At 36.9% G+C, this 18,221-nt stretch overlaps 1 protein-coding gene across 5 annotated transcripts in view; it reads right to left on the bottom strand.

Moving 5' to 3' along the window:
• Positions 1-18,221, bottom strand: part of TCF20 (transcription factor 20) — a 236,759-nt gene that overhangs the window by 138,548 nt on the left and 79,990 nt on the right. Inside the window, exon 1 of one of the 5 annotated variants that reach the window (XM_088140980.1) lies at positions 13,437-13,500. The exons of the other annotated variants lie outside the window; for them this stretch is intronic. The gene's annotated coding sequence lies outside the window, so the exon portion shown is untranslated. Of the gene's footprint in view, positions 1-13,436; positions 13,501-18,221 lie in introns of those variants that run through there. 5 annotated transcript variants of the gene reach the window in all.

Here is an 18,221-nt window from a genome sequence, read left to right as displayed (position 1 = left end):
CAAAAATGTCCTTGTGATTAGGGCATGAGCTATAAAATCTTATGTTGGTTTTTCCCCTTACAAAAATGACAGGAGGGAAAGACAAATAAATTGCACTAGAAGGATCTTTTCAGCATTACATAAACAGGTCACATATTCTCCTAGATAAATATAGGTGTTTGGAAGTCTCTCCATCATCCTACCTGCTGTCTTTACAAGCTCTTTTTCTCTAATGTAATAGAATTCAAAATTCTGCTAATATATTTATAAGAAAGAGAGAATACAATTACTATTTTAATTTTGATTTAATTATTGTTTCTAGTTTTATTATTTTAGTTTGTATTGTTGTATTATAGAGGCCTGTATATACTGGTCTATGACTGTAATAAACTGACTGATTGATTGATATAGAAGCCTGTAAACCACTAAGAGTCACAAGTCTAAGGTGGTTTAAAAATCTAATAAATAAATTCTAGGACCATTCTCTCTATCCCACTGGTATGGGGAGGAATGAGGTAGTCAGTCAAAAAAAGCATCAAGACCAGGGAAATGAAAATTGCAAATAGGGAAAAGGCAGCACAAGTCTCTTGAATTATTTTCCCTGAAGATTCATTTCTGTTATATATGATTAATCATTCTGAGACACTCCTGTTGCTTGTTCCCTGGTTTTGAAAATAACTGCAATAGCAGTATTTGAGGGAGCAGAGAAACCACCAAAGATTTTTAATCTGGGTTTACTGAGTACTTCCAGATGGAGTCATACAATATGTTACACAAGAATGATAAAAAAGCTTCTCTGATTTGATATTCCATGCTTACCTTTTATTTCACCTTTCCCTTTCACTTCACCCCTTTAGATGCTCAGCAGCAAAATCCTTGCCAGGTAGGAGGCAGGTGATTTGAGTGATGGGAACTGGAAGACATCAGTACTTCCAAAAATAAGTCAGTGATGTGTGTGAAGCCAGCCACCCCGAAAGTAAATGGACCATTTCATTTCTCATAGTAGTCAGCCAAACTCTTCTGGGGTGATCACAAGCAGAAGATTGACTAATCTTCCCCTGCAACTGATTTCTGAAGGCCTGCTGACCCTGAACATGAAATAACATGGAGTCTTTAAGACCAATAGCCCTCAAAAGATATATCCTTTATGAATTTATTTAGTCCTCTTTTAAAGTCTTCTAAATTCACTATGTCTTTTGTAATGAATTCCACTTCTATTTCTTCTGTCTGTTCTAAATAACCTTCAAATCAGCTTCACTGGATAACCCCTGATCCTAATGCTTAGAGAGAGGAAAAACTTTTCACCAGGAACTTACCCTGGTAAAATCATTAACACTAGCTCCTACTATTCTGCTTCCCTCCCCAATGCAATGCTCTGTTTCAAACCTAATCTTATTTTAAACCTAAATTGAAGAAGAAAATGAAGTAAGCCCCCAAATCCAAAAAATAAATAATAATCTGAAATGAGACACCCACATTCTCTTAGGGCTGCATGGTGGGTGGGTGGGTGTGAAACCCGCCATGGATGGGGTCAGAGCCAAAAGTGAGTGGAGGCACACATTTTCTTTCCTTTTTTCTCTTTCCAACATTCTTTTCTTTCTCCCCATAAGCAGTAAATTATAGCGAAAGGAGATCATACACACACACACACACACACACACACACACACAGACTGTGTATATATAGGGGCTGCCCACTTCAGCTGTAATCTCCTTCAATTTAATATAACCAAATGTGCTGAGATTACAGCTCCCACAAATCCCAGCAATTGGGCATGGTATAATTCCAACACAACTGGGGACACCAGGTTGGAAGTAGCTGCTTTAAAATAGGGTCCAAGGGAGGCAGTAGGCTATACTATATCAATACTCTTCAGTCAGACTATTTAAATTGATCTGCTGGATTCTGTACAACTATTTAAAATTAATGACTAACAGTTTGATTATGAGATACCTTTTAAAAAATCCTCTCACTTTCAACTGAAATGTAAAAATGTTCATATCCATGCAATATTTTATCTTGTAACAATCAACTCATTGATTCAAGCCTCTTACACTTATGTCACTTTCATCCACACAATACTTTGAAAAACCATGACAGAGAGATCAAACTGTATGCATATGAACCAATGGCAATCATCTTTATGTATAGAACAGGGAAGGAGCCCCTTCACCCTTCTTTTTCTACCAACCCCCATTTGCACTGCATTATCTGGAAAGTTTGTATACAGAAAATATATTACCATACTGAAGGGATATGGGGGAGGGATATTCTTCTGGCATCTTATCAAAAAATTGTTTTTATTTAACTAGAAATTGGAAGACTTATCCACCTTTGGTTGTCTGAATATTTAAATATGTTAAGTGCAAATGCTAGTGTATTAGTATTTGCTAATACACGCCTTGTATTTTGTACCTACTCTGCTCTTTGGAGGGGGAGGGGGAGGGGGAGGCTAGATCTCACTTTACCTGTACCATTCTGATGTCACATGGAGCTATTTCCAGCCCAGTTACCATGGAAACCACAAGGCCTTCACACCAGTTAGCAGTTCAATATATAATTTACTCAGTTTTTTCCACGCAAATGATTGAAGCTCATATACGGCAACTGCATGCATACATGTACACATAAATTCCTATCAATTTTGTTTTAGAAAAAATATAAAATTGTATGACAGTAGAAACAGTTAAACAGTAAATCTATTTCTTTAAAGAAATTGCATGGGCTCAAGAAAGGAATACTAAAATTTAGGATGTCATTATGTCAGTTTTTCCCAAACTGAAAACCTCCCACATGTGACTACAGATCCCCACTGTGGTGGCTATACAAGATAGAAATGATACAAGTTTGGTTAATAGACCTGAAGCACAGCAGCTTGAGGAAGCTTCGCTATATTATATGGTCACCATTTTAAGAAACAATCAAGCAATTCGTACTGAACAGAAATTCAATGTAAAATATACTACAAGAACAGGTGAAGTAAATTAGGCTTGAAAGCACAAAATCTGGATATGTAGTATGTTAGAAGAAGGGCAATAAAGGCCTGAGACATTTCAGACAAAAACAACCATTCACACGAAAGTTGATGCCCTCTCTCACTGCTAAAGTGGGGGAGGGGGGGAGATCTTTTATTATTGTAAGTTATGCAAGGAGATAAATGTTACTATTGCAAAACGTGCTGCACGGATGAGAGCAATATTTCACTTTTCTTTGTGGTAAGAATTGTCTTGTAGAAACCATGAAGCATAACAGCCATAACCTGGAGAGAAATTTGGGGGAAAGGAAGTAACTATTTAGCTGCTATAGTTCCACTCCATCTGGAATTGGGGAATGGAAGGGAGGCAGGGTTTTAGAAGCAGAATAATGCCAGATTAAGCATTTCTCACAATCATAACTCCACACTGGGAAAAATGGATCCATTTAGTTGTAAATGTAGCCAATCCAACCCAGAGAATTACTAGAAACTTTCCTGTACAGGGAGAACTCACTGACTTTTCCCATCTTAGTGTTACAGTGACAAAAGAAGTTCCAGGCTGAAATTCCTCCTTTGGTATAACACATCCTTTCAAAACCTGATCTAATCATTTTCATGATAAAATATACACTATTTTTAGTCTTAGCCAAAGAGTTGTGAATGCTGTTATTTACTGGAACATTTTTCCAGTTCTTATGGCAGTTATTCTTCAGTCCCATCTCTCTCAGTCTTTGTGAATACAAAAAGATGGATACGATTTGAGTATACAAACCGGCACATATCTGTAATCAAATTTTGATCTATTTATTCCCATACACATTTTATTTCAGAATTAAAGCAGCAATAAAACATTAAAACATTTAAATGATCTTCAAACTGTAACTTTTCAAGCAGAGGAAGTTTTCAGATATTGGTTAACCTTGGATTTTTTTTTTAATTTAAGGGATATTTTTACTGCTTTCACTAACAATTATTATTGTTTAGTTATGAGTCTCTGCACGAACTCAGTGAAGTGTAGCAATTCCCATATAAATCCAACAGCAGATAGTAATAGGCATTTTAACTAAGTTTTTTTTTCAGAAGTTTTGCCTTCTGATAACAACAGCCTTGTGCACAGTTTTCTTGTTTTAAATGTTTTAAACAATCTGTAAACTGCCCAGAGTCACTGAGAGTCAGGCAGCATATAAATTTAATATATTACTGTTATTGTTATTGTTATTATTAAAATCACTACAGCTGAAAAATGAACCATCTCATTCTACCTACTCATCCTACTTTATGGTGGGACAACACTATTTGAAGACTACAAAACAGACATACAAGGGGCAAATGAGCAGTGTTTTTGAACAGAATTCTGCAAGTTCTCAAGGCTTACTTCTCAACATAAGGATTAAGTGTAGAAGGCAAAACCTAAAGGAGAATCTGTGAGCATGCAAAGCTATAGAGAGATCATGTTCTCAATATTTGAAAATTCAATATACTTTTCTTAGAAATCTCTGCTTTCTATCTTGACCTATCAGTCCTTGTCTCTTATCCATGTTTTTAAGGCCATAAAGTGTATAATCTGATTGTATTCACATTTAGTCTGAAGTTAATTTTTTTTTATTATTTTGAATGAAGAATCTATGACAGTGTAAGCTAAGGCCACAATATGGTATAAACCTGTTTATATTATTACTATCTCTCAGCTCCAAGGTACCTCATAGGATTCTAGTACGGAAAAAAAATTGGACAGGAAATACTATGCATATTATTTTGAGCTTCTGAAGTAAAGGCAAGATATAAATTTAATGAATAAGTAAACAAACAAGCCTTACTTAATTCAGCTTGCTTTGAATGTATGTATGTATGTATAGTAAGTACATAAGTAACTGCCCGGATTCTCTATTGTCCAAGAGATTATTACAATGGCAAATTTATAAAACAGCCCTTAAAATATAGTAATTAGCAAATATATTTTGGGGAAGAGATTTCAATCCATTTTCTTCCCTTTCATGATCATTTCTTTAAGCTTCAATTTCTAAGCCTCTGAGGGAAGCAGAGGAAAAAGAATTTAATAGTTTACACCAATGAACAGTTTCAGAAAACCACCTCCAACCTGGTGTCATTTAATGTGTTGACTACAATTACAACCATTCCCAGTGATCAAAATTATACATGTGGAAAACATCCAGGTTGAGAAAGACTGATTTAGGAACTGAAGGAATAGGTCTCATCCACTATGCAAATATTACCTGTGCTACATTTGCTGTTCAGATGATTTCCATAATTTGGGTTTTATGTATGGGAGAGCTCTTGCTTGCAGACATTGCACACTTTCAGACATTGCATGACTATCTGCTATGGATCCTGAGATACGTGATCCCATAGAGGTTCTCCTGTTTCTACAAACTTTTCAAAAAACAAACAAAGGCCCAAGAAGAAAGCAAACAGCCCAAAGCACTTTGTCCCTCATCGCACATTCAGTAATCAACACATAGATAAGTAAAAACCAATAACATGGGCAGAAACAATCTAAGATGAAAAAATGCACCCAACGAAATTAGGTAGGCTGATCAGAAACAGGCACCACATACTACAACTACCCTGATCAAGATAGGTAGGACAAGCTGCCACACATAAGAAGCCAGTAAACCTCACTCCCTTTTATGAAAGCACTGATAATATTACCTAGTTCGGTAATGAAACATTTGCAAGAAGAAAACCAAGCTAGTGAACACTAAGATCCAAACATTTCAACTCTAAGCTATGTATGTTCTCCACTATTGCTGGGTAATTCATCTAGCTCAGATGCTGTCCTTTCATTTTTCAAGTACATTTCTAGCCTTGAATAACAGAAAATTAGAACAGAATGTACAGGTCATCTATTTTAACAAAATGCTTTTCCTGATCACCACCCCTACTGTTCTGGTTCAACAGAGAAAGGGCAGGGGGAACTTAGCCTGATTGACAAAGCAAGGAAAACTATGAAGGGACTCTTTATCCCTGCACTGACAGGAATTTTCTTCTCTGTTCATTACACCAGAAATGTTCCACTCCTTGCTAATATTCTTGAAAGTCTGGAGAAGGAGCAATATTAGCCCCTATAGCAGCTAAGATCTCTCTCTCTCTCAACACTAGGATCAATGGTCATTCAACAAAGTTGACTGGAAAGAAAGCTAAAACAAATAAAAGAAAGTACTGTTTCATACAGTGAGTAATTAATTTGTGGAATTACAAGATGAAGTGATGGGCACTAGATTAAATAGTGATAAATAAATGCATGGAGTACAGGTCTATCAAGACTAATGGTCTTGAAGCCTCAGTGTTACCCTGGGGTTGTGGGAAGTATATCTCCAAATGTCAGTTGAAACTATAAAAGAGGTATGTCTCCATCTCCTGTTAGCAAGTACCCCAGAGACATCTGGTTGGCCATTGTAAGAAAGTGCTGAGCTAAGATGGTAAAGTGTTAGGGCCAAAAAAATAAATTATTTGGAATTATAAAGTGAGAGAGGCAAAGCTTAATTTGAACTAAGCTATGAAATTTATTCTGAATTTCAGGATTCATCACTGCCACATTTCTAGAGAAAGAAAAGTATCTTAGAATATGCCAAGTACTTTCCTTCTCCCATCATTCCTCCCCCTGCATCACTAAGATAATTACTCAAAGCTCTACAGTTACAGGTAATTAATCAGTTCTATTTAATTGTGGACTTGATGATTCATACATATAGTTGAGCAGCAATCTAACATATATGGTCATTGGGAGACCTATCATGACAGTATCAAGGACAGGTCAGTGGTTTATGAGCAGCATAAGCCTGCTGATTGTGGGTACTTGGCCAATTCATAGCACAATCTGTTGGAGGTAATCCAAACAGCAAGATTTTAAGATGAAATAGGACAGGCTTTCTTTAGGTTAGCATAGATGAAGACAGATGGATCCTTCCAGAATGGCACATTCCTCTGAAGATATGACCTCTGTCCCCTGTACAGTACATATAAAGCATACAGCGGCCTTTACAGATGTATGGTTCATTTCAGCCTGTTGACTCTAATGAAGTGGACAGGGTAATCCAACACTTGGGGCTTAAACCCATCCCCTTTATGGCTCCTTTAGATATTTGGGAGAGGGACTAGGAGTAGCTTTTTAAGAGACTGGGTTATACTGGAAGCCTTGGAGGAGTCAGTGTCAAACAGACCTTCCCAGGATCCAGTTATAATAGACAATTACCACACTGTCTCCAACCTTTCCCTTTTTAGGGAAGATTATTGAGAAGTGGGTGGAGCTTCAGGTGCAGAGTGGCGTAGACCTAGCAGATTATCTTGATCTTTCAGGTACGGTTCATGCCTGAATATAGAATGGAAATGGCATTGGTTGCTCTGATAGATGACCTTCATCAGGACTTAGATAAGAGCAGGTCTTATTTGACCTCCCAGCAGCATTCAATGGCACTAATCATGGTATTTTTCTGGACTGCCTATGAAATGCTAGGGGCAGGTATCACCATTTTGCAGTGATTCTGCCTCTCCCTAGATGGACCAGTCCATTGGGGGGGGGGAATGACAGATCAGTCTGGTGGGCTCTCTTTTGTGGGGTACCACATGGTTCAATTCTATCATTCTTATTTTGTAACATGAAACTGCTGGGAAAGATGTTCATAGTCCCTCACCACCACCACATACACATGAAATGAAGCAGTGGAGGCCTGGAACAATCTTTGTCTATGGTAGCCCCCACTTTATGGAACAGTCTGCCATCAGAAGAGATAGAGCAACTCCCCTGGTGTCTTTTTGAAAAGGTGTAATTTTTTTTCTATAGGCATTTGAGGGTTGTCTGTAATGGATGGCGTGAGTGAGGAAGATACTGGAATGGAGGATCAAGGTTATCAGGAGGAAGGGGGAACATTCCAGAGCAAGTGCTTTCTCAGTCCACAGCAGAAACGTGGGAAGACAAAGAGGATAAGGACAGCCCTTCCCTAGAGTTTCACAGGGTATATCCACTAGTTGCTTTAGCATAGGTTTAGTCTGGCAAGATTCTGTCTATTAGGAGTGAGCTAATAAAGGAACCATATTGGACTAGACTGTCTCGTCGTGGTTCTTGGGCTGGGCCTGTCATTGTCACTGCTACTGAGATTGGGGCTAGCACCTGTGTTGTTTATTAGTTCTTACTGCTTTGGGACTTTATTGTGTGTTTCTATAGTTTTTAGTTTATTGAAAATCCCTAGGAGTTGATTCTTGTTTATGGCAGACATCATATCATATCATATCATATCATATCATATCATATCATATCATATCATATTATATCATCAGATATTACCAGATACAGTAGAACTATAAAGTCATAAACTAATTTATCTCTGTGAAAGATCAAAAACTGGTTGTACATATATGTGTATGTATGTGTGTGTCCAAAATATATAAAGTTTGGATCTAGGTATGAATGTATATGATGTATCATCTCTAACTGGTTCTGATGTTCTGAAAGTCTGAGGTCAGTACAACTTACAGCAGCAACTGACGGGATGAGAAGACAGCACAGTGGCCAAACAGTCTGCTATGAAGCACAGCTTTGGGGCATGTTCCAATGTGGTACTCATATTTTCACTAAATAGGCCATTGTCATAAAAACAAGTCATCCCTAGGCTCCAGTGTGAAACCAGTGGAACTGAACCTCAGTGACAATGAAGGTTGATGCAGGCAGCCACTATTTTTGCTGCATTCTTAAAAATGCATAGCCACTGTTCGGCTGCCTCAGCATGGAAGATTTTAATAATGTCATAAGATAAATGGAAAATGAGGAAGCTTTCTTCCAAACAAAATGCTTATATTTAGCAAAGTATGCCTGATAACAATGATACTCCGGGATATAACAGAAAAATAAAATTTACAGGCTATTCTTCTGTTCCTCTTTATAGGAGTACTATGTTGCAAGTTCTAGGATTGAAAATATAAAGTCTGAACAATTACTAAATTGGGAGAGGGCCACTAAGGCAGAAAAATAAAATCACGTTCCTGCACTTGATATAAATTCAAATTTCACCTTTGAAATCTGTAACCATTTTCAGCAACACAGGCAATATTAATATATTTATACCAGCAGTGCAGCAGAATCTTGAACAGCCGGAAATATGATTGTACAGCACTTTGAATTCAATTCCTAAAAGGTGTTCTGGAGCACATAGGAATGCAAACTCTTTAAAGCAGTCATGTCTTTTCCTGGGATTCTATGACTGCCTTCTGAAACTCCCATGTGATTCCAGAAAAAAACATGGTTGATTTAGAATTCCAGGCTAGTGCTCCATTCGTGCCCCTGCATGCTCCAAAAATCATTTTTGGAATAAAATTTGAAGCACTGCACAGCCATAATTTAAGTTTAGTTTCTTCCTGAATTAAATGTTTAGACCGCTTCACTTCTAATCCAGGTAACCAGGTGGGTTTTTTAGGTACCCATTCTGTCAGTAAAAAGCTATCTGCCTCAAGAATCTGTATACATGATAAGGGGTAAAGTTATGTTGATACTCCCAAGCTTTTATATTTTTTTAGTTGTAGTTGTTGTTTTCATTTTTTAATTTATTCATACTTTTACTATGTTTTATTTTTATTCTAACCATCAAGAAACTGATGAAGAGTTGAAGAGCAATTTAAGATTTTTTTAAAAAATAAATATATAGTCACGCATATTCCACTTTCTTCAGAAAAGAAAACAACTGGTAAACCAACAATCATTGTAACCTAGGAATCCATGTGTGCGTAACATCCCAAATATAATGTAATTTTAAATGATATTTTCAAAATCTTAAATACAAACTAATGAATTCAGATAATAGTTCTAAGACAGAGTGAGGAATAAGATCAAAGCAGTAGAATATATCCTGAGAGTAGACAAAATGGTTGATTTATAAGTTAAAAGCAGTTGCTGAAGGTTAAGACAACAGTCTTACATCTGTTGCAGTTACTGGTACTTTGGATAAAAGCATGATACTCTGTATGTAATAGGCAACAAAATTTTCAAAAATTGTATTTTTTTAGATATTAAATTTTCCAATTATATCAATAAATGGTAAGATCTCTTTAAAGAATTGGAGAATATTAGCAAATATATTTACTTCTTATTAAAATAATTTTAAATCATCTTCTGAATCTTTTACTTTTTAAGGAAAATTATTGGAGGGGACTCTTTGCTTTATTTGAAATATGCATCCACTTCTACCCCTAGATTTGGTTCAGGGTCATTATTTTTAACTTAAGATAAAAATGGGGGGGGGGGGGAACCACAAGCAACCAAGCTATTCTCCCACAGCAGTTTCCTCTTTTCCATAATACAGAGATTTCATACAATGCTGTTGGCTCAAATGCAACAGCACTAGCACAGAGACAGAGGGAGGAAGTTGTCATATCGAAAGACACTATGACATTCATCCTCACCTGGTTTCTGAACCTGTAAAAACAGTGGAAGCTGATGGAAATATTCAGATCCACTGTTGTCAGGAAAGTAACTATGATGTTTAGCACTACAAACAGATCACTCAAAATTGACAGACATGTACTGCACATTTTCAGAGATGGAGTCTCTCTCTTTCTCCTGCTGCTAAGCTGACAGTTTGCCTGCCTGCAATTCTCTCTCCTATATACATTTAAAAACAAAATGAGAACATTTCTCTGTTTCTTTCCTTTACCTTGCCCATGGGCGTCTGAAATCATAATGAACAAACGGTGAAAAGGGATAGGGGTCTTGGACATATTTAACATTTACTTCCAAGAATTTTTGTGATTAAGGAGCCCAACTTCTGGGCTGTTGTCAATAATAAACATTTTTGCTGTGCCTTATTTGCCTATCGTTTTTTTTTTTAATCCCTAGCATCTTCTTGTTCTCTTTTTCATTTCTACAGGGATAAAAAAAAAATAGGCAAATAAGGCACAGCAAAAATGCTTGTTATTGACAACAGCCCAGAATTTGGGGGGAGGGGTTATTCCATATTCATGCTTGGGAGAACAACAAGAAATGGGGCTAAAGACTATGAAAAAAAAGCAGAGTAGGGAAATTTTTTCTTTTAATCTTTCTAGCTTCTACCACATATCCTCAGGTGTTGTATTTCCAAGTTTTACCTATTAATGAATCATATGCATTCCAAGTCCCTGTATGTTTGTTCAGAAATATGTCCCATTGAGTTAAATGTGTAGACTGCAGTCCTCATACTTACCTGGAGTAAGGCTCATATCATTCAGTGTGACTTACTTCTAAATACTGAAGCACAGGAATGCATTAAAACTAGAAATGAAGAAAATGTGTTAAATGGAGCTTATGGTCTTTTAAGGGTTGGTCCCCAGGAAGGTTTAACCTCCAAGCCCTTGTAAAAGAACTGATTTCTTTGAAACATAAAATGAATTTGAAATTTTGAATATAAGGGCAGTGGCTATTTGTAATCCCTTCAAGCAATAACTTTTCTTTTCCAATCCAGAATTACCAATGTCACAGCACAATTCTTCCTGACAATCTGATAATGACTAAAATCCTGTAATACAGTCTATTTGACTTTGCTGTTGCCATCCAGTTGTACAGAGGGCCACACTATGCATTATACTGGAGTTCCACACATCCCAGCATAATTTATGTCTTTAAAAAGTAGCTAAATCATACACACCTATATAACATTTTGAAGACTCATATGAAGAATTCCCCAATGAGTCTTCAAAATTTTACATAGGTATGTTGAATAGCAAAATTCTAACAAAACATAGCACTGACCCAGGATGCAAACCTTTCAGAACTGTTCTCTCTCTCTTTCTTTTAAAAAATATACTTCTTATCTCACTGACCTTTGTTATTGTCTTCTTTCTTAAGATCAACCAACACATAGATATATGTATGCTGTACTATGTGCACAGGCATCTGGGGTGAGGAGGATGTATGTGTCAAGATCAATACTGTGCCATCATGACTACCCTTCTTACCCTTTTGTACATGTGTAATGACATCATACACACACACACACACACAAAAGGGTGGAGCTCTGATACAACAATGCAACACTGCTTTCATTTTGATAAAAGGATTGGATTCTGCAGACACCTTTAAGTTATTTTCACTCTTTTCTTTCCTCCCCAATTCCTGCTCTTTCTGGAGCAAATAATTCAAACTTTTTTCCTCAAGTACTGTAGCACTCCTCCAATGGTTACTTAATGTAACAAAAAGTATTATTTAACTTGTTACATGAGCAGATTCAAGAAAATGCTTTCTGGAAGCAATGTTAGTGGTTATAAGAAAAATATATAAAACTAATGTCAGTTAGCCATGAACTCTCTCAATGGCTTTAGACAGATTGCTGTATTTTAACCAGAATTATCTGCAGGCATTAACATTCGCCTGCCTTATAAGTCTATTGTATAGATTAATAAATATATGTGAAACACTTTAAGCAAACAGGATATACATTGTATAAACACTGAATACTGTTACTGTAATACATAAATATTACATGTGCCTTAAGTAATTTAAATGCATTGTTCAAAGGCCATAGTGATTACAAGTATAAAATAGCAAGAACCATTCCTACAATGTAACAATATCAAAGTCTGACCAAACCAAATTGTTGTTGTTGTTGTTGTTATTGTTGTTGTTATTCAAACATAGTTTTTGCATTTTTCATCTTCCTGACATGAGATACTGAAGTAATTTCAGTTTCAATGTACACAGCAGGAGATAACAGGGATTTAACGCATTTTAGAAATATAAAATATTTATAAAAGAGCCAAACTTAGTAATATGAAAGCCCTGTGAAATAAATGAACCATTTTGTCACTATCTGGAGAACACACAAGAAGACAACAAAGGTTTACCCACATAATTCCTGATAAAATTTCAGAACCTCTCTTCTGTTCTAAATACAAATCTCTGACTCTGTAACTAGGAGGAAAAGGAGTCAAATACTGGATCTTGTTTAACCATCCAATGATCATTTTGACTCCAATTACTTACAGATAAACAGGAATGAAAAAGAACAGGAATGGGAAGAATGTCTGATCAGTTGTCTGGACAGGAATCACTTAGGCCTCATTTCACAGAGAAAAAGTGGACGTTTAAAGCAAGAGCTTCAATTTTCCTGGCTGTCTAAATGCTCATTTCAGCCAAGGAAGCAACAGCACCTGTTCCAAGTGCCTAGTTACAGATAGTGCCAGGCAGTTGTGAAAGAAATATTATGAATTCGGCCCAAATTCTGTAGTCTCTCAGTAATGTACAATCCAGTCTATTTATGGACTGTATCTAGCCTTGAACCAGACTGAAGCAGACAATACAAAGCTCCAGTGTATCAAGCTTTTGTTTATATCTTAAGCAGTTCTGTGTCCCATTGCTATAAAATGCATTTATATTCAAACACTCAATTCATCCCACTGGGGACTGACCATAAGCATGTATGGACTAAAAAGGGGCAAGAAACAACAAACTTCCCTCTCTGTGATCCCCTGAAATCAGAGTTCAGACAGGCAGTGAGTGTCATACCTGTATTTATGGATAAAGAACTCCAAGATCGAGAGCTGTCATATCTGCATCCTTCCACTGCATGTAGAAAGAGGGGAGGAGGAAAAGGGAGGGGAGGAGCAACTAGCTTTAACTGGATCATACCGGTAGCAGCTCCATCACAATTCAATCTGTCAAGGGCTGTACAAGAAATATGTTTCTTCAAGATTTAGACAAAAAGCGGAGGGGGGGAGCATTCTCTCATAAAAATGCAATCATTTCCATACTGAGCAGCTTGGGCTAAAGCAAACTTGCATGCATGCAAAATCAGGCCCTTATAGGCACCAAAAAAGGGGGGGGGGCTTGAGGAAGACAAAGATTTAGTATGAAGGAGTTAAGTATACAAAGAGCTCTGAAGGGCTGGAGGTAAAATTACTTGGATCAGTGAAAAAAAGCAAAGAAAAAAAAACAGGTCTGAGAAGAATTATTCCTTTCTGGTTACCCTGAAAACCCATATAATGAAGGGGCTGCGAGAATAATTACTCTCACTTGTTTGGCATGGCAGGGCATCATGCTGCCACGGGGCCAATTTCCTCTCTTCTCCTCCCAATTAGCATGCCAAGTAGTCCAAACAGCTCATTGGGTACTGATTGGAGAAGCAGACTAGCAGCCAAATACCTCTCCATCCAATGAGAAGGCAGCAAGTGTTCTGCTAGAAAGCTTCAGCTTCCTTCATTTTGTGTCCTTCCATTGCTATCATTCTCTCTCTTCTCCTCCGGAGACACTAAAGGAGGTGATAAAAACAGTGAACCCATCCTTCCCCTCCCCAGCTGGTCTCATTCACAGCTCACGGTAGTCCTGGCTTCCTCAAGGGACCCACTAATGAAGACGGCCGACATTAATCTCCTCCCCCCACCCCACCCCCGGTCGATTTATACTTCCACAGAGAATCCTGGCTCCCAGCCAGAGGGCTCAGCACATTCTTCTTGTTCTTAGACAGTAAGAGAGACTGCTGCACTCTCTCTCATACACACCCACTTCTTTCAAATACACATTGAGACAGTGGATTTAGGAAGACAGCAGTTTGAAGGAAACATTAGAAAGCCAAAGAGGTGTTGAATAACACCTTTACATTCCTAAATAACCCCTTTATTCCAAAGCACTTTACAGGAATAGCATTCCAACTGTGGTTCTCTTTTCCAGCTACCTACATTATAGCTCCAAAGCAGGGAAGATTATAGATTATCAAATGGAATTTTAGATGCAAAGAAATTATCTCAACCAGAACCCCATCAGGAAAAAGGATTTAAAAATATATTTTGCTCTTAGACTGAAGATCACTCTTTCTGATTAGTTGCCTGTTTTTCAGATTCAAACATCTTTTATACATAACATCAGGATAACAAAGGACTGGATTTTTTCACATTTCCAATTCACAAACTAGTGATGATTAGTGATTGTTGAGAACAGAACTAGATTGCATACATATTCCAGAATGAACCCTTCTGCTCTAGAGTAATCAATTTTTCAACCTTATTAGATATTATGCAGGAGAGGTTCAGAGCAGTCATAGAACAAGATTTTCAAGACAGAAGGCACTTGTGCTTTCAGCACATTGAAAAAGTATTTTAATGCTGTAATCCTTCTCACTGTTTTGAGCTATATATTACCAATGTTTTCTTAAGCAAAAACTAAAAACATCTATATGATTCTAAATATATTTACCCTGAATTTCAGATTTACTAAATTCAATATGAAACCAAAGAAGCAAAATAAGTTTTTTTAAAGGTATACATTAAAAATATTGAGTGTGTGTGTGGCTTCAAGTCAGTCTTGACTCCTGGCAACTGCCTGAACAAGTCCTTGCAGTTTTCTTGGCAAGGTCTTTCAGAAGTGGTTTGCCATTGCCTCCTTCCTAGGGTTGAGAGAGAGTGACTGGTGCAAGGTCACCCAGATGGCTTTGTGCCTAAGGTGGGACTAGAACCCACGGTCTCCCTGTTTCTGGCCTAATGTCTTAACCACTACAGCAAATTGGCTCTAATTTTAAGTGTATTCCTAAAAATCTGATGTATGCGTTAGACAAATGTGCTTGGTAATATATATTATATAGGTATATTAGTCAGAGAGGAGAATCAACATTGGTTTGATGAAACATTCACTACAATATTCCATCAATAGAAATTATATTATCTTCAATTCTAAATTCTAACAACTAGATTGTAAGTAGGGCCAAGTCAAAATGATATCACATTTCACTTTCTCATTTGTGGTGAAATAAAATGCATGACTGGAAAAAAATCTTACCATCTAATGCCAGAACTCCTTCTAACAATGGGTAGTAGAATTTCCTACTACCTTAAAAATCTGGGGTACCTCTTGGGGCTACAAAGAAAGAGGGCAAAACCTAATACTATCCCATAAGCTGCATAAGAATACAGTAGCCCCTTCTGATTGTGTTTACTGGCCACTAATATTGAATGGCATACTATCTCTATCCTAGGATATATAGCCATTATAACTTGTAGTGATTAATAGTCTTATCCTTCATGAATTTCCTAATTCCCTTTAAAGTCCTCTGAGCTGACAGCCACCTGTAGTGTGTCCTTAGTACTGCTGCTTCTCACTGCTTTGTTGAGAACACTGCTCTTTTCCTCTGATTGCTTGTAAATTCTTCCTTCTTAAATGATTATTGAACTTGTCCTGACAATGTTACATATCTGGGTAAGGAGGGCAAACAGACAGTTGGGCTTTAAACAACAAAATTTACAAACCTAGCTTTCATAAGCAAGCAGTATTTAATTTACTGTTTCAACTAGAATTAACAATTAAAAGGGAAGATAGTTGCTGGAATATATACCTACAAAATACTTTGCTTGAGTTGCAAAGGCACCAGAAATTTGAAAATTTTTAAATCAGTGGCCTTCATCCTTTTATATTTCAAGTCCCACTAGTCATTCTATCAAAGAACCTAGTCCCCAAAAGATACTTTATAATTTTGACTTTTTATAGTCATTCTATTTACCAGTTATTGTCAGTTTTAAGAGCTTTTTCTGTAATTTCTATTGCTAAATGGGGCTGAAGCAGCATTTCCCACTCTGAGAGCTGCCTTACCCTAAGCCCACCCCAGTTCTGAACTCAAGGAAGGGTACCGCTGAGATGCCCAGTTCTTTTTGCCTCTTGCACTTGATGGAAAGCTGGCTGCTCTGTCCCCCTCCCCGCCGTCTGTCTGTCTGTCTTGTGGGCATTTTCCTGATTTGGAAAGAGGAGCTGTATCCCCCCTAGATGATTTCTGCATCCCCCCAGTGGGATATATGAGAAATGCTGCTTTAATGTACCCTTCTACAGATACCGGATTTCTTTATCTATTCTTCTTTGTTCCTGAATTCACTGGGTCTTTTCCTTCCAGCATTGAATTAACCTTTCCCCAGAGATGGCAAGAGACCTCTTTCTCTGGCTGTTTTAGACAAATTCCCTTACATTTCTCCAACTCAGCAGCCAATTCTCCCTCCCTTTTCTCTCATCCTTCTAAAGCCCACCTGGGTTTTGATTTTTTCGGGGTCATAGCCAGCTTCCAAACTCTATAAATATACAGTAACTATTTACAAACTATTCTTATCATCATCATGTGACAGAAAACTCTACCTGCAGACTGAAGTATTTTCTTTTACCTGCCCTGAATTTCTTACTCTAAGGTTTAATATTATCATTTAAGGGAGGAAAGTCGTTTCACTTTTCACATATAATAATTTTAAAACCTTTTATCATACCTCCCCACCTTATTTCTTTCTATCAAACATTCCCAAACATCACAATCTTTACACACAGAGGAATTGCTTAATCATTTTGTCTATTAGTATTGTTATTACTAGCATAAGTATATGCTATTATTATCATAGTTGTTTAAATGCTGGGACCAATATTTCACTAGGGTCAAGTCATATATTTATAAACATTGAAAGTATAAGATAGAGTTATTTTAGAGCACATTGCCATGCATGTATCACACTGAAATATTGTTTGGCCTCTGATTTACATTAACATTAAGCACACAACAGAATAGCACAAGCATCGGTAGGTCCATAAGCCTTATTCTCTTGCTGCCTATGCTGCTTGTAGCATCCATGCTAAAAACTGGCTCTCTCTGAAATAAAAAACATCCTATTCCATTGGACTCAGTCCTCAGACTTCCACAACCTGGAGCCCTTCAGATATGCTTGGGCTGCATTTCTCAAAATTCTCTGCCAAGCCGTTGTTGGTAGTCCCAATATATTTAGGCAGTAATAGATTGAAAAAAAGGACTGGATTATCCAATCTGATACATTTGAAACCTCTGTTGATGGAGAAATAGAATGTACATAATGAAAAATATTGAAATTTGCTAATTTATACTGAAGCAGTACAGAATCATCTTTAGTTTGCACTATTTTGTGGCAGTTGTTGCTCCATTCCTAGCTACTGATTTGTTCTGTTGCTATGGAGGAAAAATGCAAGTTCTTATTCTTCCATGTATTGCTGCAACATTCCCTCATTATTTCAAGATTCTTTGTTTATGGAAATAATTTACTTTCTTTTATGCATTAAAGCAATTATATACATGTTTTCAATTAAATAATTCCTATAAAAATACTATTGCTTACATGCCTTTGAACCGTAAGATAGGCATTTTTCATGCAAAAATTATATTGATATATATTCTCTATACTCATCAGAGGAGCGATTTTTCTTTATTTTTCTCCTCTTGATTAATGTTTCTTTAAATACATGCAAACTTTTGAAACAATTATTTTGAAATTATTTTAGTTTTCTACATTCTAGAACCTTTTAAAG

Source organism: Python bivittatus, unplaced genomic scaffold, assembly GCF_059951505.1.
Source record: "Python bivittatus isolate LINGU-HERP-01145 unplaced genomic scaffold, Pbiv_v1 ctg000330_np1212, whole genome shotgun sequence".
Lineage (NCBI taxonomy): Eukaryota > Metazoa > Chordata > Lepidosauria > Squamata > Pythonidae > Python > Python bivittatus.
The sequence above is the reverse complement of the archived record's forward strand: the minus strand, read 5'-3'. Positions and strand labels throughout refer to the sequence as shown.